This window comes from Bos indicus x Bos taurus, chromosome 20, assembly GCF_003369695.1.
Source record: "Bos indicus x Bos taurus breed Angus x Brahman F1 hybrid chromosome 20, Bos_hybrid_MaternalHap_v2.0, whole genome shotgun sequence".
Taxonomy (NCBI): Eukaryota; Metazoa; Chordata; class Mammalia; order Artiodactyla; family Bovidae; genus Bos; species Bos indicus x Bos taurus.
Window position 1 is genome coordinate 3,651,526 of NC_040095.1, and position 26,498 is coordinate 3,678,023.

General features: G+C 39.2%; 1 protein-coding gene across 7 annotated transcripts in view; it reads right to left on the minus strand.

Annotated features, from left to right (window-relative positions):
* Positions 1–26,498, minus strand: part of FBXW11 (F-box and WD repeat domain containing 11) — a 131,621-nt gene that overhangs the window by 99,046 nt on the left and 6,077 nt on the right. The window contains exon 1 of one of the 7 annotated variants that reach the window (XM_027520524.1): positions 23,647–23,708. The exons of 5 other annotated variants lie outside the window; for them this stretch is intronic. The gene's annotated coding sequence lies outside the window, so the exon portion shown is untranslated. Of the gene's footprint in view, positions 1–23,646; positions 23,809–26,498 lie in introns of those variants that run through there. One more of the 7 variants, XM_027520520.1, reaches the window with a different exon arrangement.

The following is a 26,498-nucleotide window of genomic DNA, read 5'->3' on the forward strand; positions in this document are numbered from 1 at the left end:
AAATTCATCCAAGTTAGGAACTATCCTATCGTCTGAATTCTCAGACTGTTGCTTTCCAAGAAGCTATAGTAGTTGTAATGAAAATAAGGCCACAGAGCTTTTAAGAGCCTACAACACAGACTTCTGCTCTGTATTATAATGTTTGATGGCAATCTATAAGAAATAGCAAACTCTCACCAAGTAATTATACTGTTTTTAAAACCAAGAATCATAATAATCAGGTCAGAGGATAAATGTTAATTCATAGTTCAAAGGTATCTTCCAAAGCATTTTAAAGAACTGAACACTTATAATTTTTCTTTTATAATTTCTATTTATCCATATCTTCTAATGACCACCTAGTTCTAGTTTTTCTCTGACGAACACCTAGTATTCATAATATTGAGGTCCAAGCCTCAATATGTGAAAGGCTTTCTTCTCCTTATAGTGTATTTTATTATAACAGAATTTGACAGTAACCATGTGACATATAACCAAGAATGTTAATGCTTTAACTCTTAGCAACTGTACTGTAGAACCACATATTTATAGATAATACAACATACGGTATTTTTCACGCTGGGATATACGTTAAAGGAAGAAAAGGGCATGGGGAGAAGGGGGCAATGAAATGAGAAAAGAAAAAGGGATAAGAATGTGGAAAACTGAAATTTACTTTCTGCCAAGTTTTAGAGATTCAAACCCAACCAACTTATCCTGGAATCAGAATTCAAAGCCAGAGCTCAAACTTTCCTTAAATTCTACTATTAAAACAAACACTTTTAACGTCCAGACAATCCTCATCAGTCCATGTGGTCACAAAGAGTCGGCCACAACTGAGTGACATTGTGGACGCGCACGCACGCACGCACGCATGCATGCACGCACACACACACTCAACTATCTAAAGTAAGATGCTGTTTAGTCGCTGAGTCGTGTCTGACTCTTTGCAACCCTGTGGACTGTAGCCTGCCAGGTTCCTCTGTCCATGGGATTTCCCAGGCAACAATACTAGAGTGGGTTGCCATTTCCTCCTTCAGGGAATCTTCCTAACCCAGTGATCGAACCCTCATTTCCTGCATTAGCATGTGGATTCTTTATCTGAGTCACCAGGGAAGCCCCTAAAGTTAAGATATCAGAACCCAAAACTAAAATGGATCTTCACAGTTTTCTTTGGTAGGGAGATGAAGGGTAAATTTTCTTTTATAGCTTCTATTCATGCCTATTTTCTAACTTTTTCTCCAATGAACATCTAGTACTTATAATATTTTAAAACTACATTGTATAATTTTAAGTAATGCTTTTTGTTTAATTATATAATGAATAATGTAAATTATTATAAGTTACAAGTAGTAACTTGACAATTTAAATAAAAACAAGTTCTCTTCCCAAGATTTAATTCAGTCTGTCTCAAATACGTGTGGTTTAAAATGTGTTAAAATGCTGAGTGCCAGAAAAACATTTTACCTAGTGACTTTCAGAAACAGCAGTAAGCAGCAAAATGATAACAGCTTATTTCCGAGTAATTTCAAAGGAAAAAAAAAATCACTGTTGTCCTCTTCACAACTACCACCCATAATTCAAAACTGTCACCAGGGTTTTTCAGAGCTCTTACAGAAGCTGGAGAGAGGAAGGATTAGATGTATGAGGGGGAAGCAGAATCGCTATTCTAAGCAGCAAGACAAGAACAGGACGTAACAAAATAATCTATTTCCGGCATAGCCACATGGGTCCTCAGTTGTACCAGGACCAGTCTGAGGTTCAGTTGCCAAGAAAGAACAGATTTCCCCTAGCAAGTTCCAGGTCAGATGAGTTTGAACCCAATCCCAATGGGGTTTATCCAAGATCCACAAAACCTGAGACAGGTGAGAACCAAATGACAGTTAAATTAAGTACATCTGAGCCTTGTCAGTTAGCATCTTTGCTCCAATTAAGAACATTTTTCAGGACTACGGCAGACGACTAAACGATAAATCTAACATTTCCAATTTAAAAATGTTAAATGGAAATGAAATTTACAAAAAAAGAATAATTTGGGAAGGAGATGCAAATTTGTATTTTCAGAGTACCTACTATGTGCCAGACAGGTATAGTTACCTTGATCTCATTAACTGTCACACCACCTCTGGCCAGACTGGTATTTTGGTTTTAAAGAGGAAGAAACTAAGGAGCAGAGACATCAAACCACATGCCAGAGGTCAAAAGTAGCAGACGTGCAATACTATCTGACTCCAAAATCCCCACTTCCTTTGCTGGACATTAAACTCCCTAAAGAAGCAATTTCCTCTGATTTATGTTCAAATATTATCTACTTGTTACTCATTTGTACTGCTTACAGGAGTGTAATTTGTATAACTCCCCGGTGGCAACTTATCAATACACATTTAAGACTTGGAAAACATGCACGTCATTGATTCAGCAATTTCATATGTGGGGAGTTACACTACAGGAAAAACTAAAGATATGCCCAAAAATACAGCTAAGAAAATGTTCACCACATCTCTGTCATAAGAGCAAAGGAAAGAATGCCTAAAAACAGACAATAGACTGGTTATATAAATTACACATCATCCAGAAGACAGAACATGATGTATCCACCAAATAAAAATCATTTTTATAAGAGTATGTTTATTGACCTAGAAGTAAGTTATATATGAAAAGAAAGTTATAAAACATTGAAAAAGTTTAAGAAATCTTAAGTGAATAAAGACTACAAAATCAGGACTTTCATTACATTATGATCTTATTTTATTTGATAACATATAACACATATGGAGAAGGCAATGGCACCCCACTCCAGTACTTTTGCCTGGAAAATTTCATGCACGGAGGAGCCTGGTAGGCTGTAGTCCATAGGGTCACGAAGAGTCGGACACGACTGAGCGACTTCCCTTTCACTTTTCACTTTCATGCATTGGAGAAGGAAATGGCACCCCACTCCAGTGTTCTTGCCTGGAGAATCCCAGGGACATACGAGCCTAGTGGGCTGCCGTCTATGCGGTCACACAGAGTCGGACACAACTGAAGCGACTTAGCAGCAGCAGCAGCAACACATATAAAACATAGGATTAAATACAGGAGATTCTTATTTTACTCTTTTTGTCTGCCATAGTTTTTCAGATGCAGTCAATATACAACTGACAATGTAGTACTTAAGCTTCTCACACCTTTCTCCTCCACCTTTCTCTTCTCATACCTTTCTCCTCCAGAATAACTAGCATTTCCACACTGTTAACTTAGGGTTCTGGTCCTAGCAACTTTTCCCTTGGGTCAAGCCCTTTCTCCAATGAAGGTGAAGAACAGGTGGGGTTAAGCTAGCTATCAGAGTTTGGTTACACTCTGAGGTAACAAAGACACAACCCTAATCTCTGAGGCTACCTAGCCAGAGAAAACTCTTCAGTAACAGTGCTCTGTTTTACAAGGCTACAACTTCTGCTGCTGCTAAGTTGCTTCCGTCGTGTCCGACTCTGTGCAACCCCATAGACAGCAGCAGCCCACCAGGCTCCTGTCCCTGGGATTCTCCAGGCAAGAACACTGGAGTGGGTTGCCATTTCCTTCTGCAGCGCATGAAAGTGAAAGTGAAGTCGCTCAGTCCTGTCCGACTCTTCTCGACCCCATGGACTGCAGCCTACCAGGCTCCTCCATCCATGGGATTCTCCAGGCGAGAGTACTGGAGTGGGGTGCCATTGCCTTCCCTGCTACAACTTCTAAATATCTGATAATCCAAACTTCATGACACCAGAGAGGACTTCCAGGTGAGATAACTAAAAGCTCGCCTTGTTTCGTAGTCACCATCTGAGAACCAAGAGGCACCTGGTCTTACCACACGCACCAGGGCACCAGCCTCCCCTTCCCCACCATTCCAGACCCAGGTGCTCGTGTTCCCCCTCCTTGTCCTTCCATCAACTCTCAGAAGCCAAAAAGCTGTAATCAGAGAATTTATGGAAGTACCCAGACAGCAAGATCTGACTGCCCTATAATATTAGTACTGAGCCAAAATCCTTACCCTACTTTCATGTAAGAGAGAGTGCAAAGTTTACTGTGTTTTAAAAAGAACGTTAGAGGGAATTCCCTGGCAGTCCAGTGGTTAGGACTCCACGATTCCACTGCAGGGGGCACAGGTTCAATCTCTGGTCTAGGAACTAGATCCCAAAAGCCACATGGCACAGCCAAAAACCAAACAAACCACAAAGAAAGTGGAAAATTATTCCCCCTGATATAATGAACAATCTCATTCTTTCCAGGAAGAAGTATCACTTTCAGAAACATGACTTAAGGAATGTTTTTGCACCTACTCTCAAAGGGTCTGACTTCATTATAGTCAGATCATATGTTAATTCTATTTTAACTTTTTCACTTTAAACTGATTATTCATTCAAAAAGTTTACTGAACATGTCAATATACTAAATGCTTCAAGAGACAACACAAGAATTCTTAAAACCAAATATTCTGGTATCAAAAGTATTTCTGGAAATAAAGCGGTTTCATTTCCTAGTTCACTAAAGGGAGAAAGAGGGCTAAATTTCTAAAGTATCAAATATTTTAAAGAAATACAGTTTCACTGCTTTCAAGAGTATTAAAACTTAAACTCCACCTATTATAACAGTATTTTAAAAGTCACTTTCAAAGACTTGCAAAGCTTCCACTATCTAAACCGCTTCCCATCTCATCACACCTATTGAAAGTTGGTCCTGCTAAGAAACCTTTTGGAATCAAACATTACACCACAGACAACCCCTCCAATACTTTCTAAACACTGCTCATTTCTCAAATACATACTTATTTTTAGAGACCTAACCATCCTCTATCCCAAAGAAATACATATTCCAAGTTGGTAGAGTCTCATGTTTAAAGTTTTATACACACACGGACTGATTTAGAAAACAACTGTAACCAACATTTTGCTTCAGAACAAAATGAACAGCATGAAAGAAGCTGTCCAAGCTGATACACATAAAGAGGTTTATCAACCTTTAAATGTACAGTAAACTTTGCACTTGCTCCACTTTCTCCTATAGTCCCCAGTGTTCTCATATCCTAAGCTGACCTTGGTTTCAAGTAAGAATGAAGTTCTGTGCCTCACAATCCACTGGGCTCTAAGAACAAATGAATGTGTCTTTCAGCCAGGGGCTAGGACTGCCTTAGTAAGGATTCCTGCTGCTTGCTGTAGAGCAGGGACGTCTTTGATTCCCTTCACGTTGTCTGTTTCCTGCAGGCAACTGGGTAAGGGGAGTTCTTACCACTTGAAGTCAGAGATATCATTAAATTCTGGAGGTGAAAGGGACCTTATAGAGATCATTTTATTCATCTTCTTAAACTGTTATTCTAGCCCAGGTCCTCTAAATGTCTCATGAGATACTTTTGGTACTCGGCCCCTTGAAAGCACCCGGTCTCAAAAGCAGGTAATTGCTGTAAAACACATGATGCGGTAAGATTAACGTACACCTTACAGACTCTTTGTGCAGAAGTAGAGATGAACACAGGTGGACTACAAGACTCTGGAAGTTCCTACACAAAGGAAGTAATGATTTAAAGGCCCAATATCAATTTAAGAAATACTGGACTTCTTTGTCAAAAACCATGTTCAGCGCCACTGCTTTAACTTCACGCATGACGCAGCTATATGCAGTTGGTCAAGATGTTCTATAACGAACAGAACACAGATGTCACCATAATAATAAATTTTTCATTAACTGAGAAAATATAGAATTGAGAGGAGGATCAGAAGACAAACCTCATACGAGCATTTCTTGCTGCATTTAAAACAAACAAATAACCCATGATCCACATTTCTTTTAATCGATGAATTAAGTCTAAAGAAAAACAATGAAAGAGCCACTAAGATTGGGATATGAGCAAAAAAGGTTGAAAGGTGATATCACTTATACTTTGAAAATAATCAAATCCAAAAACCAAAAATTGGTCTATAAACCACAGGGAAACGCTTAAAGTAATATATTTTCCTGTTGAAATTGTACTTTATTTCCAAATAAACTAGGTGTTATATTTCTAAAACAATTAAAGTAATACGACCAATTGGTAAGATGATTTACCAATTTACAATGTAATGCTTTCAGGTCCTCACAGCACCTATACAGAGTAGGAATTCAATAAATATTTGTTAAATTATCAAATAATTAATATGTAAAGTCCTGAAAGTTTACACACAGGGCAAAAATATGATTCAGAGGCTAGAGAAGAATAATGTTGTAATTTTACACTTGTTTTTTGGCCACATCACCTAATCACAGTAACTGATTCAGGAATAAGCACATATTCTAAGTTGAATCTGGGACTTCTATGGAAGCCACAAGAACTCTCTTTCCCCTCTGAGTCTGAACTTGAGAAGAAAGCGAGAGCTGCCCTCAGCCTACCACAAAGCAGAGTACTGAGCTGGTTCTAGGAGGGACCATATTCTCTCTAGGAAAGAAACCTGAATCCACATCCACCTCTGGATTTTTCAAATTTTAAATTCTTCGCTTTGGCTTAACTCAGCCTTGAGTTTTCTACCACTTTCAACTAGAAAAAAAGTCATAACAAACCTTAAATATTTAGTTAAACAGCAAAAGCCAAAAAGGTATTTGACATGGTCAAGATCTTAAGAGATAAGGAATACCCTGCCAATGAAACATTCTTACAATTTATATTTATTTTCCTAGGAAGTCATCTTATTATACTGCTGCTGCTGCGTCGCTTCAGTCATGTCCGACTCTGTGCGACCCCATAGACGGCAGCCCACCAGGCTCCGCCGTCCCTGGGATTCTCCAGGCAAGAACACTGGAGTGGGTTGCCATTTCCTTCTCCAATGCATGAAAGTGAAAAGTGAAAGTGAAGTCGCTCAGTCATGTCCGACTCTATCGACCCCATGAACTGCACCCTACCAGGCTCCTCCGTCCGTGGGATTTTCTAGGCAAAAGTACTGGAGTGGGGTGCCATTGCCTTCTCCGTCTTATTCTACTAAAAATATTCAAAACGAAATGTTCCAAGAATATCTCATTCCTGCTATAATACAGATACTAGAGAAAGAAAAAAAAAAAAAGTTACAGGATAAACTGAACACTAAGAAGAATGCAGAAAGAAAGCACAAGAGAAAAAAATGTGTCCTGATTTTCCAAGGAGCTCTGAAATCCAGTACTGAGAAACTCAACCCTCCTCTTTACAGGCACTTCCTTCCAAATAAGCAGTGAGGTTGGCAGTATCAAATACAAGCACCAATTACATAAATGGGTTCCCTTGTGGCAATGCAGGAGAACTGGGTTCGATCCCTGGGTTGGGAAGATCTCCTGGAGAAGGGAATGGCTACCCACTCCAGCATTCTTGCCTAGAGAATTCCATATACTGAGGAGCCTGGCAGGCTACAATCCACGGGGTCACAAAGAGTCTGACATGACTCAGTGACTAACACTTTCACCTATTTCTTCCCTTGTAAAAATATAACTTGCAGAGTCAACACGATCGAGCCACTGAACAACAGAGGATGAGTTTTGATTGTTGTTTTACTTTAATTGATAGAGAAGCATACTAAAATCCTACAAATCTCTGGATGTGATTACCAATTTACAAGAAATTTAAGAACAAAATTATGTAGACCTATTAAGAACATAATTAGCAAAATCCAAACCCGGGGAACTTATACAGAACAAATGACCAGTCTAGTTTCTTCAATAAATATGTGGCAAGAAAAAAGATGCGAGAGGCAATTTTTATAGATTAAAAGAGATTTGAGAGACTATTAACTATAAACAATGAGTGAACCAAGTCTGTCTCCAGAACTGAAAAAACAAACTACTAAAAAAATATATGAGAAAAATAAGACAAATTTCAATACAGGACAATATGATATACCTGACCAGTCCCGGAAAAACTGTCAAGATCACCAAAATCGAAGTCTGAGAAACTGACATAGCCAAGAGGAGCCTAAGAACACATGACAACTGAATGTGAGGTATGATCCTGAGTGAAATCTGGGAGCAGAAGGAGCATATGAATTAAAAACTAAGGACAGCTGAATACACTATGGACTATCGTTAATAATAATGCATCAGGATCAGCTCACAACCACACTAATGTAAGACGCTACCTGCTCAATTGTTCTGCAAATCTAACACTTCTAAAAAATAAAGACAATTTAAAAATTATTTGAGACAAGGAAATATAAAGACTATTTGATATTAAAGATTATTAATTTTAGGTGTAATAATGGAATTGTGTGCTCTGTATGTGCATGTTTTTATCAGTCTTTTGTTTTTAAGTCTGTATCTTTAAAACAGATACATACTGAACTATTCATGGAGAGACGAATGAATAAAGTTAAAAGGGTATTTTATAGCAGTGTTGCCAAGGTTTAGTCTTCAAGGTGATTTCTGGCGACATGTAAAGGTGTTTTAATGTTCTAATAGCAACACATTTAATTTAAATACATATTGTAAAAATACACAACTAGCGCATCGAACATGATTTCATAGATTTTAATTGCTTCGGTTTTCCTTAGGAAAAAAAAAAGTAAATGTAAGGCTAAAAAAAAAGCCTAGACAGAGGCAGGTTAAGATCCCAGGTTCACAAAATAGGACATTAAGCAAGCCACCCGTTCCAAGGTATACAGCACCTGCTACATCCAAAGTAGATACTAAATAAATGTTAACTATATCCTATTGATAAAAAGCCAATCTAGAACTCCCACAGAACAGAAAAGACTGGAATTGAGGAGAATGAGTCAAGTGCAGAATGAGGGAGGGAAGGAAGCATGAGGGCTTGCAAAGGCAATCTGGGCAAGGGCAGGCAAGGCTTCCCCTCTCCTGCTCAGTCTCCCCAATACTGATAACCTGCAGCTGCCCACCTACAACCTGGAAACCCTGTTGCCTCAGAGTCTCTGGAGCTCTTTAGAGTTCCAAGCTGCCACCTAACACTCTTCACCTAAGGTGATGATAGCTAGAGGTGCAGAATCTAAGAAAGAGCACAAGGCTTTGCACAGACAGGAAGGGAGAGGAGAGAGGGACAGAGCAAAGAAGGTCCAAGAAAGAAACAATCACTCATTACGTGACCTCAAACAAAAAATAATTACCTTCACCAGACTGCATTTCCTCATATGCTAAAATGTGGAAGCAAGTCTATCTTTCAAGGTTATGGTGATTAAAAAAGATTAAAAGATACAGTAGATGTAAATCTGACATTTAACCAGTGTTAGTTCCCTCCCTCTTTACTTTGGCAGGGTGAAGGAAACCCTTGATGAATAAAAGCTGTTAGGATGAAATACAGAAAAATAGTAAAGAACAGCCTCGGGTTCTATCAGTTTTGAGCCAAAATAAAGGAGAGGAATCCTGGGGTCAGAAAATGTGGGATATGTTGGGAAACATATTATTAAAATGGCAATTATCAAATGAATTTCCTAGAGGAGATTACACGCAGCATTTACTAAAATTACCAGACCTAAGGAAGCAACTCTCAGTAAGAATGATCCTATTAATTTCTCTCTCTCTCTCTCTCACACACACACACACACACACACACACACACACACACACACAAGGAAACGGTGGGGGGGCGGGGGGGGGAAGGTTAGCAGTTTATAGCAGTTGGCAAATCCTTCAAAATGACAGCTGAAGTATTACTGAAATAAGACTTTCTGGATAGATTAGAAGTCAATGACAGGTTTTAAAATCTGGTTTAGAGTCAGAGAGGGAAAGAAGGGAAGCTTTCTAATCTTCTGAAAGGAATTTCTGATGCCAAGAGCTTAATTTTCATAATCAAGTCACTTAAAACTAAGATGATATTGAAACAGAAAACACCAAGCATTAAATGGAGTAAATGTATTCATTTTAAAAGTACATATCAACTTCTGATACAAGATAGTAATTCTCATTTGCCCTCCTAAATTTATTCCTTCAATCAACGGGGCAACTAGTTGTACGGTACGCACTATGTGCTAGATAGAGTCTGGGAACATGGTATGAACTGTATGACGTAACAGACATGATCCTTGTCCCCACAGAGATCCCTTCTTAATAAAGGAGCTGACTGTCTAGTGGGGGATTATGCAATACATTCATCAATTATAATTATGTGAACAGCTGTGAAGAAAAAGAACTGAGTGCTATAGGAATATGACAAAGGGAATCTAACCCGTAGGAGTATATAGGGAGCCCAGACACAATCCCTGAAGAAATAATGCTTGAACTCAGCTCTAAAAGACTAGCAGAGGTTAAATGGGCAAGAAAGGAATTAAGGATGACGCATCCCTGATAACAAATAACAGAAGTTAACGCTTGTTGGGTCAAGACAGAACCTGGCGCTCTGGAGGAAGGGGTGGGGGAAAATCACTGTGGCTGAAGCATGGAAAGACAGAGTGAAAAGGAGCGCAGACAGACAAGATGCAGGAGGAAAATGGATGTCATGGCTGCAGTTTCTGACTATGCAGCTGAAATCACCAAAGAAATATACAAGTAAAAGACAATGGTATCAGGACCGTAGCTATAGTACTCTCCACAAATATAAGATGCTTCAAGGAATTTCCATTCAACAGAGAAAAACTGGACTGGAAAATAGGGTTTACTGCATGTAAACAAAGAAAATCTACCTGAAAAGTGCAAGAAATTCCCAGCAGAACCTTACTTCCTAGCTACAGCAGCAAAGGCTAGTAGAAGCGAGTGTCCCTGAAGCTGTCAGTGAGGCCAGAATGACAGGTCCTGAAGTGCTTCATAAAGGCACCTGCAGCCAGGGCAAGCCAGAGCAGGGACCTGGCATAAGCCAGCTGCAGACAGTGTGCTGAGTAACGCAAACGCTCCAGCAGCTGGCTTCCCATGAAAATGGCCATTTCAATCACAAAAGAGCAGCAATGGCCTGGCCACAACAAACTCAGAAGCTCCTCCTGGCGACTTCCTTCCACCACTCCCCAAATGCACCTGGATGGAGAATCAGCAGAAGAGAACTACAGCTCAACCTCAACAGTTCTTTCTTCACAAAGAAACTAATAGCCATAAACATAAGAAAAATATGTGCAATATCACTAGTAATTAAAGAAAATTTTAAATTCTTTAAACCAAATTGGGATTTTAAACAATTATTAATACCTTAAAACAACATAAACATGAAGAAAACAGCACTTTCATAGAATATGGTCGGTGTGACATGTCATGTTCATATAAACAGGAGAAAGTGGGTAAAACTTTTGACTGTATAAAATGCACTTGCTCTTAAAAATGTGTACACTCTTTGACCCAACAATTCCACCTCTTAGAACTTACCCCAAGGTAACACAGATTTGTTCAAAGATTAAACTACAAGAAAGAGCACCAGTTTTAAGTTGCTATAAATTAAAAATAACTTAAATGTCTAATAAATGGTAGTTTAACTAGTTATCCACTTGAATATCCATGCATATTAGGCACCCCTTCAAATTATAAAGAAATACATGATGGTTCTGAAAGATGTCACAAATATTGTTGAGCTTTAAAGGCAGTTTGCAAATTAATTTTAATGTGAAAAACAAATGTTTGAAACATACGTTTGTATGTTTCAAAACATACAAATATGTATATGAAGGAAAAAAATACGTATATGAAGGCAAAGAAGTATATCAAATACTAACAGTAGTTATAAGGGGAACTTTTAATTCTTTTTATTTCTTATTTTACATAATTTTTATTTTCAACTTTCTTATAATAAATATGGATTACTTCTGTAAAAATAAATAGACTTCTTATTCAACAGTTTTTCAATAGTTTTGTAATGTATGTGTAAATAATGGTACTAGGCTAATTGGATAACCATGGGAAGTAAAAATGAATCTTTATCTCAACCACAGAAAACAATCATTTTGAGATAGTAAAACCATTACAAGTCTAGAAGACACAATATCTTTAAGACTTTAGAGCAGGCAAAATTTTCATAAACAGGAATAGTTACAAAAACCAGTAACAATGAAAGAAAAAAATGATTAACTGTGCTTAGTCACTTCAGTCAGGTCTGACTCTTTGCAACCCCATGGGCTGCAGCCTGCCAGGCTCCTCTGTCCATGGGGATTCTCCAAGCAAGAATACTGGAGTGGGTTGCCATACCCTCCTCCAGGGGATCTTTTCAACCCAGGGATCTAACCCAAGTCTCCTGTAGTGCAGGCAGATTCTTTACCATCTGAGCCACCATGGAAGCCCAACTACGAAAGAAAAAAATAATTAGGCTTCATCAGTATTAAGAACTTCTGCCCATCAAAAGACACTGGAAAAGCCACAGAACAAGAGGTGTCTGCAATATGTGTATCTGATAAAGAACTCATTTCCACGCTGTTATAAAGAACTCCCACAAATCAATAAGAAAAAGACAACTCAATTTTTATTTAAGGGTCAAAAGATTTGAACAGGCATGTCTCTAGACAAAATAGCTAACTGGTTGACAGGCAGGTGAAAAAATGCTCAACATCATTAGTCACTGAGCAAACTGTCGTGGTCTGGGAGCAGGCTGGAAAAGAATTTCCAGACATGAGACAGAATGAGAGGGAAATAAAGTTTATTAGAGTGGGAGACGCTGTTAGAACAGCAGGCCAGCTCAAAGGAGAACTGACACTGAACAGGGGTCCTTACTCCACTTTTATACCCAGGGTACAAAGAGCGGGATGGGGTCTTGCAGGTCATTTGCTGATTGGATGAGGCACATATACTGGGTGGAGGAAAGAGTAAGGCAAATACCTTCTCCCTATGGGGTAGGAGTGGAGACAGGTATACTGGTCAGGAGGGCCTGAAATCCATTAAAAGTTACAACTTGGGGTAGGGAAGGACGAGGGTCTGGTTTTTCTATTTCTGCATTCCAAGACCCTCCTTGGTTTTATCTGCTCTTTCATCCTTGGGTCACCACACAAGTGTAAATTAAAACCACTATGAGATACTATTTCTCACCTATCAGCATGGCTAAAATTCAGTGACAGTATCAAGTGCTGACGAGGATATACAGCAACTAGAATTCTGATACACTGTCAGAGGAACTCTAAGAATGCACAGCCACTTTAGGAAAAGATCTGGCAGTTCCTTGAAAAACTAAACATACATCTACACTATGCCAGCAATTCCACTCTTAGGTATACCCAAGAGAAAAGAAATGTCCAAACAAAACTTTGAACACAAATGTTCATGTAAGCTTTATTACTAACAGCCAAAGACTGGAAACAACCCAAATATTCATCAGCAGGAGAATGGATAAACAAAACTGTTGTATACTCTTAAAATGAAACAATACTAAGCAATGAAAAAGAACAAACAACTGATATAACAAGAAAGAATCCCAAAAACATGTTGGGCAAAATAAGCCAATCACAGTCAGAATACATGTAGTATATGCACGCTGTACCTGTCTCACCTATATGAAATTCTGAAACACACACAAGTAACCAACAGTTACAGAAAGCAGGCGACCTGCAGCCAAGGATGCTGCTGAGGAGACAATGGCAATGAGGGAAATTCTTTGGGGGTATAAATGTTCTATCTTGACTGTGGTAGTAGTTATGTAAGTGTATACAGTTTTCAAAACTCAAATAGTGTACCTGAAATGAGTACAGATTAACGGAGAAGGCAATGGCACCCCACTCCAGTACTCTTGCCTGGAAAACGCCATGGACAGAGGAGCCTGGAAGGCTGCAGTCCATGGGGTCACTGAGGGTCGGACACGACTAAGTGACTTCACTTTCACTTTTCACTTTCATGCATTGGAGAAGGAAATGGCAACCCACTCCAGTGTTCTTGCCTGGAGAATCCCAGGGACGGGGGAGCCTGGTGGGCTGCCATCTATGGGGTCGCACAGAGTCGGACACGACTGAAGCGACTTAGCAGCAACAGTAGCAGCAGCAAGTTGATTAAAAAAAAAAACAACACTACAATGTAGACATCCATACACACTGAACAGAATGGCTAAACTGAAAAGGACTGGCAAAGCCAAGGGGATATCTGGAGTGCTCCACGTTAGAGAGGGCATCTAAATGGACAGAAGGGTTTGGGAAACAGCTCCACAGATCTACTGAAACGGAATACATGCCTATCCTCTGACCCAGTAATTTCACTCCGGGCATTTTATAACTGAGAGACCCAAGTGCTTATGTTCACCTTAGAAATGTTATTCATAATAAAAGCCAAAAATTGGAAACAAGCCAAGTAATGTGTCAACAATAAAATAAAGATGAACTATATACACAATGGATTAATGGACCAAGGGGGGAAACCTGTTATATACAACAGAATGGGGAGTTTCACAGATACAGACATGATGGGGGTGGGGGCAGAAATATAAGAGTATGTATTAATACATTCTGTATAACTCGATCTATGTAAAATCCAAAAACAGCCATAAGTAAACAATAGTAAAAAAAAAAAAGGCCAGAATAGACATCTGGGAGGGTTTATTTCAAGGGCCTCTAGCATCTTCTCTATCTTGATCTGGGTAGTGGTTACACAATGTAGTACATACCTATGTTAAAAAGAAAATCATTGAGCTGTGCACTTAAGACTGGTGTTCTATACTCTTTGTAAGTTAAATACTCACACGTGTGTGTGTGTGTGTGTATACACACACACATACACATACAGCTGCCCTGTAACCAATCTTTGTTCAACCCTGAAGCTGGAAGCCTTTTACACAGTACCCAGGTGTGGTTCCCACTGGTGTACATCACTCTCACTCCCAGGCTCCTCAAGCCCATGCTCTTCGTGCCCACCTCCCTCAGGTTATCTGAGCTGGCAGCGCCACTAAGTATCTGGGGCAGTGCCACTGCCAACAGGACTGGATAGAGTCGCGCCCTAACCAGACAGGGGAGACGCCCAAATACTTATTAACAGCATGTAAGATTGTAATAAAGGTGCAACTTTAAGTCTACGGTGCAATCCCTTATTGACTCACTATCCTGTTGATTAAATTCTTGCTGAGATTGTGGAGAAAACTAAATACAAGCAGCCAGCATTTGAAAAGAAGTTCCAGCATCACCAATATTTCGCTTGGAAGTTTAGTTCCCTAAAGTTTACAAACAACTTTCAGGAATAAAGGCGTATCAGAGGCTTTGGTGAAGCATGTTATTGTGCATACAGCAAAACTAAACACAGAGACCATGGATGAAACTATTACCACTGTCTTCCAAAACTAACCAATACATTAAAAAATACGTGGCTAACTTCCAGAAACCTCCAGATACTGATTTATGTGTACAAAGCTTTTTACAAACTGGACTTCATGTTTTAAGAGTCTGATTTACATTCTTTTCAATACATAGACAGAAATTCATATCAAAAGCCTCTACCCGTTCTGCGTTTACAGTGTCTTACTTCCTCCTCTCTGCACCATCTGTTACTATCTTGTGAGTTCTTCCCTGAAACATTACAACAGTCTATTAATTGGTCTCCCTGCTCCACTGCATCCTCCAAGCTGACTGCCACAGTGATCTTCCTAAAGCATGGATTTTGCTCAAACTCAAGTCACCTCTCATCTCCCATTACACCCACTACTCTCTCATCCTTCCTTTCCTACAGGGAGGACAAGTTCAAAAGAAAGTCTTACAGGAGCTGTGGTGAACCGGAAAGGACGAGCCTTGGCTCAAAAAAGCAGCCATGACTCAGCTCCAGTTTTCAGATAAACCAGTGTTTTGATGAGAAATGTCTCAATTTTTAAAAATCTATGTGGATCAAATAAATTACATCTGTGGATCTCTATCTACAGGCTACTTGTCTGTAACTTTTGACCTAAAGGATAACCCCAGACCTGATTATAATCTCTTTGCATCTGCAATCTACCTCAGTTCCTTCACACAAACGACACCACAAGAGTCCACACAACCACTTACTCGTACCTCCTGACAGACAGCACGCACTACAGCCCACCAGCTACGACTGTTCACTCACTCACCTTTGCTAGGAAATCCCTCTTCCAACCCAGTACATCCACATCCACTTTGCTCAGGCCTCAAAGGATAACTTTTAAAATTGTCCTTTATAGAATTTCCTTTTTTTTCTAGCTTCCACACAAAGTGTATTCCACAAAAGTGTATATCCACTTTTCATGATCCTTGGCAGTTTTCACATTGTACTACAGTTTTTAACATAAAAGATTGCAAGATTCTAGAAACAAGATATACACCTGATGCTGTTCTGTATTCCCTACATGATCAAACAGAACCTGTTGATTATGTGCTTAATAATTAATGAATAGAGCTATTTATCTGCCTATATGCATGGCAATTAGTACTTCAACTAGATGGCCATTACACAGTATGATCCCTAGGATTCTGAAAATTAAAAGGCTAACAGGTTCAGAAAAATATCCCTGTAATATTAACTTTGATTCAGAACTAACATGAACCCATGATTCTTTCAAATACATATTTTAGTTCTGTCTATTGAAAAGATCTAGAAGCAACAAAACCCAATAGTATTGATTTTGGTTTCTAAACACCGTTCTCCACTAAAAGGAACCAGAGCTTCTTGGAGAAATGGTTGATTCTTGATATGTAGGCAAAGCAGAAGACCAAGGAGCACACCAAAACTGATGGACTCACGTTGAAAAGGAAGCAGGAGCTACCCTGAGGGGCTCTTATTAGCCAAATGTGAACACCCATAAAGACTGTAATTGACCATTAACACACTGAATAAATAAACGTCTATGAAGAGTACAGTGATACACAAAAAGGGAGGAGGAGAAACAGGGACGGCCTCGGTGAATGCTAGCTAATAAATACAGACGAAATGACAGAAAGCCAAAATTTTGTAATTTATATTGTAATAAATGATTTCAGGCTCAGGAAGCTGAAACCACAGGGTGAAAGGCTATAATGTAACAGGTTATTTACAAGGTACTGAAATATTATTCCATAGAGTCCTTTCTAATAACAGATGATAAAACTGTACCTTAATGGAGAGATGTGAATGCTGCCACCTTAGACAAAGCATCAAATTTAGCCCAGCTCATAATGGGATAACTTGTCATTTGAGGTGCCTCCCGACATGACTCAACCCAAAGTACACTTCACCTGTGATGAAGCACTCTTGTCAAAAATGTTTAAATGAGCTGCAATCAAGCCTCTCATATAACTTCCCGTTTACAGGAAGTCAGGAGCTAGAAAAGCAAGCTCAATAACACCATGAGGAAATGTTCAAACAAGTGAAGAATGTGGCACATCCTACAGGACAACTGAACTGGACTTAAAAAAAAAAAAAAGAAAGTCAATCGCAGAAGACAGAAAAGGGCAGAGAGACTGTTAAAATGAAAAGAAATTAAAAAGACATCATAACTAAATACAAAGGGGTTATTTTGCTTGGAACCTGGTTTTTGTTTTTTTAAAGAAGGTGTGCTCGAAAAGACATTCTTGGGACAAGTGGAAAAATTTAACTGAATATTATATTATTGAATTACTTTCATTTTCTCAGATAAAAATAGCTTTTGTGGTTTTTATTTTATGTATAAAATGCATATGACTATATTTAATATTTGGTTGTAATATGGAGATATATACTATATACATGGTACATGTATTATGTGCGTGTTGGCTTTCAGAGAGGAGAGGTTATTTTTATTCTTAAAAGGTACATGCTGAAATATTTAGAGTGAGGTATAGTGTCTGCAAGGTACTTTCAAATTGTTTAACATAAAAGAGTGCTTACTTGGGGAGAGGACACAAAAGGGAAGAGGGTGGGAAGGGAAGACCAAGGTGGGAGCAGAGAAGTGATTCAAATAAGGCAAAATGTTAGTAACTGTTGAGCCTAGGTGGAGAGAGTATACAAGTGTTTGTTGTACTGTTTTTTCCTCAACTCTCATATAAATTAAATTCTTCATAAGAAGAAGCTATGAGAAAAATAAAAGAACAATTTAAAAAGCAACCAGTTTAGAAACAGTGTAATGCTATTACACCGGTTACATCTGTCCTCCACTACCTTCAGGAGTTTGTCCAAATTCATGTCCATTGAGTCAGTGATGCCCTCCAACCGGCATCCTTTGCCGCCCCTTCTCCTTCTGCCTTCCGTCTTTCCCAGCATCAAGGTCTTTTCCAATGAGTCAGCTCTTTCCATAAGGTGGCCAAAGTGTTGGGAGTTTCAGCTTCAGCCCTTCTAATAAATATTCAGCATTACCCTTTAGGATTTTAAATAGCTCAGCTGGAATCCCATCACCTCCACTGGCTTTGTTCCTAGCAATGCTTCCTAAGGCCTGCTGCTAAGTCACTTCAGTCGTGTGGACTCTGTGCGACCCCACAGACAGCAGCCCACCAGGCTCCCCCGTCCCCGGGATTCTCCAGGCAAGAACATTGGAGTGGGTTGCCATTTCCTTCTCCAATGCATGAAAGTAAAAAGTGAAAGTGAAGTCTCTCAGTCGTGTCCAACTCTTAGCAACCCCATGGACTGCAGCCTACCAGGCTCCTCCGTCCATGGGATTTTCCAGGCAAGAGTACTGGAGTGGGGTGCCATTGCCTTCTCCTCCTAAGGCCTACTTGACCTCATATTACAGGTTGTCCAGCTCTAGGTGAGTGACCACACCTTTGGTTATGGTTATCCGGGTCATTAAAACCCTTTCTGTAAAGTTCTTCCGTGTATTCTTGCCATTTCTTCTCAATCTCTTCTGCTGTTAGGTCCTCACCATTTCTGTCCTTTACTGTGCCCATCCTTGCACGAAATGTTCCTTTGATACCTCCAATTTCCTTGAAGAGATTGCAAGTCTTTCCCATTCTACTGTTTTCCTCTATTTCTTTGCACTGTTCATCTAAGGCCTTCTTATCACTCCTTGCTAGTCTCTGGAACTCTGCATTCAGTTGGATATATCTTTCCCTTTCTCCCTTGCCTTTCCCATCTCTTCTTTCCACGGCTATCTGTAAAGCCTCCTCAGACAACCACTTGCCTTCCTGCATTTTTTTTCCCTTGGGATGGTGGAGAAGCTGACACTGAAGAGAATGGGAAACTTTTCTTCTTACTGAATACTCTTTTTTGCACCTTATAACACAGACATACACGATATATTCAAAAAAGCTTTTTGATAACTATTGATTGTAGCTATGATGAAATCATCATATCTTCATGCTTTCATGATCAAAGCCTAATTACAGTGGAGTTATAGCTCACCTGAGAATTACAGTCTAAAGTCTGTGCATAAGATGAAAATAGCACATAGAAAAAATCTGCCTTAAAAATCTCTTAAATATATGCCACACTGGACCAACACATCATCTCAATTATTTCTACACAGCTAATTTTCACACAAGCACTTGAACAGTTTGCTGTTTCTTCGACTGACTGACTAGTAGACGCTGAATAGCTGGTTTCTACTCAGGCCTCCTGCTGTGATGTTAGAAATGTGTCTTATCACAGCCATATGAGAAGCACTCAGGAACTGAGACAGGTTGAGAGAAGAGCAAATTTCCATTTCCCATTTCACACTTAATCCAGAACGTTCACTGTTTAGGTTAATTTCCCCTTGTTTTTGTCATTGGATGTAAAAAATGAATTTGACAAATCTACGAATGGACAGAGGAGCCCACTGGGTTGCAGAGTCGGACACGACTGAGTGACTAACACACAGGTAAGATGTGTAATGACAAAATGGCTCTTTAAAAATACATTTCAAAAACTGTATCTCTTTGAATGAAATAAATCATTACAGTGGAAAAAATACCACAATCCAAACATAAGGGACGAATGTGAAGACTGGGAACAGGCTGTCAGAATTCCCAGATCAGTGTGAAAAAAGAGTAGTAACACCTCTTGTTCAACATCATAACCTGAGCTGTAGCCCGTTTCTTTATATTAGCATTTCCAGGCACAGATATAGATTCCTCAAATCTTTATTTACTCTTATTAATCTTCAGTTCAGTTCAGTTGCTCAGTCGTGTCCGATTCTTTGCAACCCAGTGTACTGCAGTACGCCAGGATTCCCTGTCCATCACCAACTCCCAGAGCTTTCTCAAACTCACGTCCACTGAGTCGGTGATATGATCCAACCATCTCATCCTATGCCATCCCCTTCTCCCACCTTCAATCATTTCCAGCATCAGGGTCTTTTCCAGTGAGTCAGGTCTTTGCATCAGGTGACCAATGTATTAGAGCTTCAGCATCAGTTTTTCCAATGAATATTCAGGATTGATATCCTTTAGGATGGACTGGTTTGATCTGCTTACAGTCCACACTCTTCAAGAGTCTTCTCCAATACCACAGTTCAAAAGCATCAATTCTTTGACAGTCAGCTTTCTTCACAGTCCAACTCTCACATCCATCCATGGCTACTAGAAAAACCAAAGCTTTGACTAGATGGACCTTGGTTGGCAAAGTAATGTCTCTGCTTTTTAATATGCTGTCTAGGTTGGTCGTAACTTTTCTTCCAAGGAGCAAGCGTCTTTTCGTTTCATGGCTGCAGTCACCATCTGCAGTGATTTTGGAGCCCAGAAAAATAAAGTCTGTCACTGTTTCCATTGTTTCCCCATCTATTTGTTTCCCCATTTATTAATCTTCTAATTCCACTAAATAAAGTTAGCCACCACTTGAGGCTAAATAAAAATCCCCAAACCTTTCTTTCTCTGCTCTCTCTGGTGAGTTCCCAATCAATATTCTTACTAGATACTTCTCCTTTTAGAGGATTCACCCACTGAACAACTCACTGAACAACAACTGAACTCACTCCTTTCTCATCCCTCCACACTCTCCAGTCTATTCTTCTAGTCTTCCCTATCTTGAAAAAGAGAACAAATATCCATTCTGGCGCCCAAAGCAAAAATCTAAAATTCCTGTTACATCCATCTTTTACTCCTATAGCCAACCCCCAAGTCTGTAGGTCCTACCATCTACGTCTCTTTTAAGTCCACCCCACCTCTACCATGCCCATTGTCAATGCTTTGGTTTACCTAATCATTGCTCACTTGAACTAACTAGACCCCTTGCCTTGAGTCACTTCAATCCATCTTGCAGACACCTGAAAAGTTAACTTCTTAAATGCAAATTTGGTTACACCACTCTTTCTACTTAAGGAACAAAAGGCTCAAGAACAAGTCCCAAAACAATGATAGAGTGAGCTAAAAACAAGACCATTTAATAGCATGAACCAATACAAAGAGAATGTGTCAGGCGTTTTTATATGAGTGTGTTCCTATTCTACCCCCACACTATAGGACCAAATTAAATGAGCTAGTAAGTGTATTTCAGTAAAAAGAGGCCTCAGGGAAGCAAGGAAAACTCAACTGCCTTCTTAGAGACAAAAAGGAACACAAAATGGATCCTAACAGTGATAGAAGTGCCTTAAGGAAAACAAAGAGCTTCCCAGATCTGTAAGACAAGACTGCATTCAAGCTGAATGTATTAACATGCCTAAAATGAATGCCATAATCAGAAAAGGATATGGGAAGTAAAAGCAAGCACAGAAGCTGCAAGAAGACAGAAAAATCATCCATCCTTAAAGTAAAAGATGAATGAGGTCATCTCAGTCTCAGGTCAGCAAATATATCACTTCCCTGGTCAAGTCCATGCTAACTAAACCATTTGATTGGCTTGAGTTTTCAGGTCCTTCTAACTAGTGTTTCTTATTTGAAAAACTTAAACTGGCATGTTGAATAGGACCTAATAAGCAAATCTACCCATCAGAAAAGTTTACATTAATCACACCAACATGCACATATCATTATAAATTAATAAACTGGAATTCTGATTTTACATATCAGTCTTGTAAGTCCAACCATGGGATAAGGAACTGGCTTTCAGCAAGCTGACAAGATTAGATTTCTAAGAGTTAAGTCCAGAATCAGACATAAGATTGAAGTTAAGTTCTAAACTGTATTTGTGGCTATTTAAATTAAAATTTTAAATCCAGTTCCTCAGTTACAGAGCGTCACATGCAGCTGGTGGCTATCATATTGAACAGCACAGATAATGAACATTTCCACGATCCAGAGAGTTCTAACTGGACAGCACTGTTCTGGAAGATAACCTTAAACTCACCCTATTGTGAGTCCTCTCAGGAAACAGCCTGGTAGACAGTCTTGGATGACTGACACAGAATCCTAGAGCTAGACTATCTTCTACAGAAGGTACAAAATAGATACTCAACAATTGTTTCCTTTCCCTTTGTAATGATTTCATGGAATCAGAATACACAATTTTAGTCTTCAGGATTTCCACCCCTCTTTTTATCACTAGATGATACTCCACAAACTTGAGGCACAGACATTAGAAGCACATTCTCTAAGCCAAACTGCCTGGATTCATATCTCATCTTTGGCGCTTACTAGATACGTGGCCTTGAATATGTTATTTAAGTACTCTAGCCTTCTGATTCCACATATGCAAAGTAGAAATAAGGGTACCGACTTCACCGGGTTCCCATGAAAATGAGTTTATACGTGCACAGTGTTTAGAACTGTGCTCAATACAGAGTAAGTGCCCAATGTTAACTGCTACTGCTTTTACTATCAGCATCAGCATCCTGAAAGCTCTTCACTTTCCATGTGGAAACGTGAAAAATGCTCACCCAGAAGAAATATCAACAAATATAAAGGAATAAAATAAAAGAAGGATCGTAAAGCCATAGGGTCAGTCTATGATAAAGAATTTTTTTAAGATTAAAGGAAATGAGTACTCTGGAGTGCTTAAACACCAGAAAAAGTCATGAGTTTCCTGAAAATGTCTTACTTGTAAGACTGACAAACCACAGGTCAAAACTAGTCTATATAATAAGCTACCGAGCTATTTAAATAACCAATGAAAACTAAGGACGAACTGAGAAGATACAGGTTTGAGTTCACTAGACCAAATGATACTTCCCTGTATAAAGCACATTTTGACATTTAAACGTACAGCCTCTCCTAAGTTAGCTTTAGGTTCACTTGATAAACTGACCAAAGATCTTCTAATCTTTTCATTAAGAAGAGAGAGCATCAGATGTAAGTAAAATATCACACCCAACAGCGACCCGTCAGGTGGTCTCCAAGTGGAACCCCACAGGAGAAAACCACACCTTGCTCTAACGGTATACAGACAATATGAAAATCCTGAAGTTAAGTGCAAACTTCAGCAAATGTAGCCAGATGGAAAGAGCCAGAGCTTTGGAGACATACAGGCTCCAGCTTAAGAGCCTGGCTCTGCCACTCACTAGCTGGAAGTGGCTCTGCCACTGTACTTACTGTACTTACTTAAACTCAAGAGCTTCATCTTATTGTCTGTAAAATACACACGGAGCACAGGCCATCTAAATAAGAAAAACGTGCAAAGAGCCTACAGTAGTGGCTGGTACTTAGTAGCTGCTCTGTAAACAGTAGCTAATTAGAGAAGACTCTCCAAGAGTCTTAAGAATAAAAGACCACTACTTTACATAATAAAGACAAAAATTATTTTGACCAGGTAATAACTATAAATCATGAGATAATACAAAATAATCATCTGTCTCCCTTATTTTCCAACTTATTCCTCAAAAAAAGTCCCTTGTTTACTGAACTGAATTTCCTGTTAGGCTGTGACTACAAACCTTTTGGGCCTATTTAATAAAAATAACTACATTTCTTACACTGAAACAAAGTTTTGACCAGCAAATACCCAGCTAATCCACACCAAAACATAAACACTAAACATAAATATCTAACATTTTTTTCCTTTCTCTATTATATTGGAAAAAGAAGTAAAGGAATTTTAAGTTTCTCTCAATGAGTCGAGTTCTACATAAGAAAACAATACAAGGTAACTGCTTACCTGGACAATATTTTGTACTTCAGATCCACCAATCCAGAATGAATGGGGGCACTCCCTTTCAGACTAGTCTGAGAAAAGACAGCAGTCAAGCAGCTTCCAAGATTCTGTCCGTTTACTGTATCCAGCTTTCTTCAACAAAATCCCAAACATGCACTTCGGTAACTGTTGAAAGACAGAAAGCAATCCATACACCCACCATGGCACCAGTGGCAAAGGACAGCCACCAAGAAATGGAAGGAGGGGTCAACGGAGTGGTGGATCTGAAGCACAGAAAAAAGGTACAAGCCCTGAGTCTGCGGTTTCATACGAGAGGGTGTGCAGGAGCACTGCTCACCTCTGTGCTGAGAGATGGACAAGAAATTCCACAAAACAAAGAAGGAAGCATCCCTAACATTAATACTCAGTCATGACAAGTATGCAGTTTCCAAATACATGATAAAAATTTCCTCTACTATCCATATAAATTGTCCCAGATCATTCAGCTACAATGAATTTTAACCATTTCCTAAAACCATTCCTCTACAATTACAGAAACTTTGTCAGTCATAATTAATAGGGGAGGAGGCTCAAATATTTCCTAATAAAAATTTATTTAAGCACCTAACAAAAAATTTTAAGTTTGCTACACATAAGACATCTACACATCACTCAAATCTTAAACTCTCAGCTACAATATAGGACATTTCAAAACATGTGACATAACTTTAAGAGTGAACTTCTAACTCAGTAAAGGCCAATCCCCCACAATGGCCAGTCACTGGGTACACCAGGGAAAAGAAAGAACATAATAAACAATTTACTAGATAACACCTTTAAACACATCAGCCCGGTCCACTTTATATCAACATTCTTTTATTACCATACCAACTCTTACAATTAGACTATAAATTCTAAGCAAACTACAAGGAGGACAGGAAAAGGTATTCAACAGGATGCCACAGATAAAAAGTTAAAAATCCAAAGACTGTGAAGCTGCTTGCACATACATTTGCTACTTCCTCAACTGCCATACTACTGCCAAAATGCTCCTGAAGTGACCATGATACCTGAAGGGCTACTAATGGACCAGGCCTTTTACATTCACTACTCATATTTAAAAATATGAGAAGAAAGAACTTGCTCAAAGTCCCACATCCACTAGGTGGTAGAGCCCATGCCCTTTTCATAGAATACGGTGGCCTCCAAAGTCCAAGGACCAAAAAGACCATGATTCCTGGGGCAGAAGAAACCAAGCTCTAAGCTAACTGATGTCAGAACAGAGAACCACAAAAATACAAAACAATAAGTATTTCAGCCTAGCTGAACTAAAATACAACTGAACTTGTTCAGCCATCCTGAGAGGGCTAACTCCCTTAATCTTGCCACTTAAAAGCACTTCAATATCAAAAACTCATGCAATTCTAAGGCTACAACATGAATTTTATACCCTTGCCCACGCAGCCTGTGTGCCTAGTGGCAAAGATGTGTCTGTGACAAAGACACAGAATCCCAACCCCAGCTGAAACCAAAGAATTCTTGAATTCCAAGATTGGTCAATAAATAGTCCACAGGCAAAGACTAAAGATGTTCTGGTTTTTCATGTACTGGCAAAGCACTGAAGTGACTGAAGTACCAGTCTAAGAGTAACCTCTTCATAGCAAATAGGTAGAAATACCTTAAAACCCCCAACTTAAATCACAAACAGTAAGCGCTCAAGCCCTTCTCATTAGTCTAGAGCCTAATAAACTACAAACCCAATTTTGACAAAAAATGCTAGTGGGCTACAGCTAGTAGTTACCTGCTAGAGCAGTACAGTCTGATTTTCAAAGCACGTAACTCACTGCTACAACCAAAACACAGCCACAAACAATCTGACTAACAGACTCACTTCTGAGCCTCCTGCACCATCAGGCCTTTTCTTCCATTAGCGAGTTAACTTCCCCTTCTTTCCTTCAAATAAACATTTACTGAATGCCTAATTGGTGGCAGGCCTTCCGCCAGAGAAACAAAGATTAACAGATGTCAGACCAGGATAGTAAGGATTAAGTTCTTCACGTCCTCTGCCCCTTCCTCTTTGAGTCTCCCAAGCAATCATTTCACAGAACCAAAACACATTTTATCATTAGTTCCCAAAACTGGTTAAGAGTTCTCAATTTAACTCTGAAATAATAATTACTTGGGTTCTTTTTTCTTAACAGAGTTCTCACTTAATTTTTTTTCTTCCGTGGACCAGTGGTTTGCTCTTAGAGAACAGTTTTCGATATTCATAGTACTTAGGTATTTGCACATCTCTCTATTCACAAACTTTTTTTCCACCTACATGTTAATGTCCCACAGTTTCTACTTCACAGCTTTCCATTCTGTGAAGGTCTTCATTGCTGACTAACCCTGAGAGGGAATCTCCTAAAAATGCTTCCTGCTGACATAACTGGACTCAGCAATCTTTGACTTCTGTTAATAAAATCCAGAGTAGATACCCTACTGGACTGTCAGGTCTACCTGGCTGGTGTCTCATTTGCCTACAAACTTCCTGTTAGGCAACTGTGATCAGCAGAAACTGAACTGAGGGTAACAAGCACATTCTTGACCAACAGGTTTTTCCCCTTTTGTCAACTAATTCAATGAACAACAATAGAACTCAGGAGGAAATCTTGTATCCAGTCACCGCTTACTCTGTTAAAGGTCAAAATCACCAGCAAACAAGAATAAGAATTTAAAAATTCTAATTTCCTTGGCTAAACTAAATTGATCAAACATAAATCACTATGCTCAGTGTTAGTATGAACAATTACCAGTCTCCTTCTACCAGGAAACGTAAAACAGGGTTAAAGTGGGTTCTCTCCGTAACAGTACAGGTCTAATTATGTCTAATT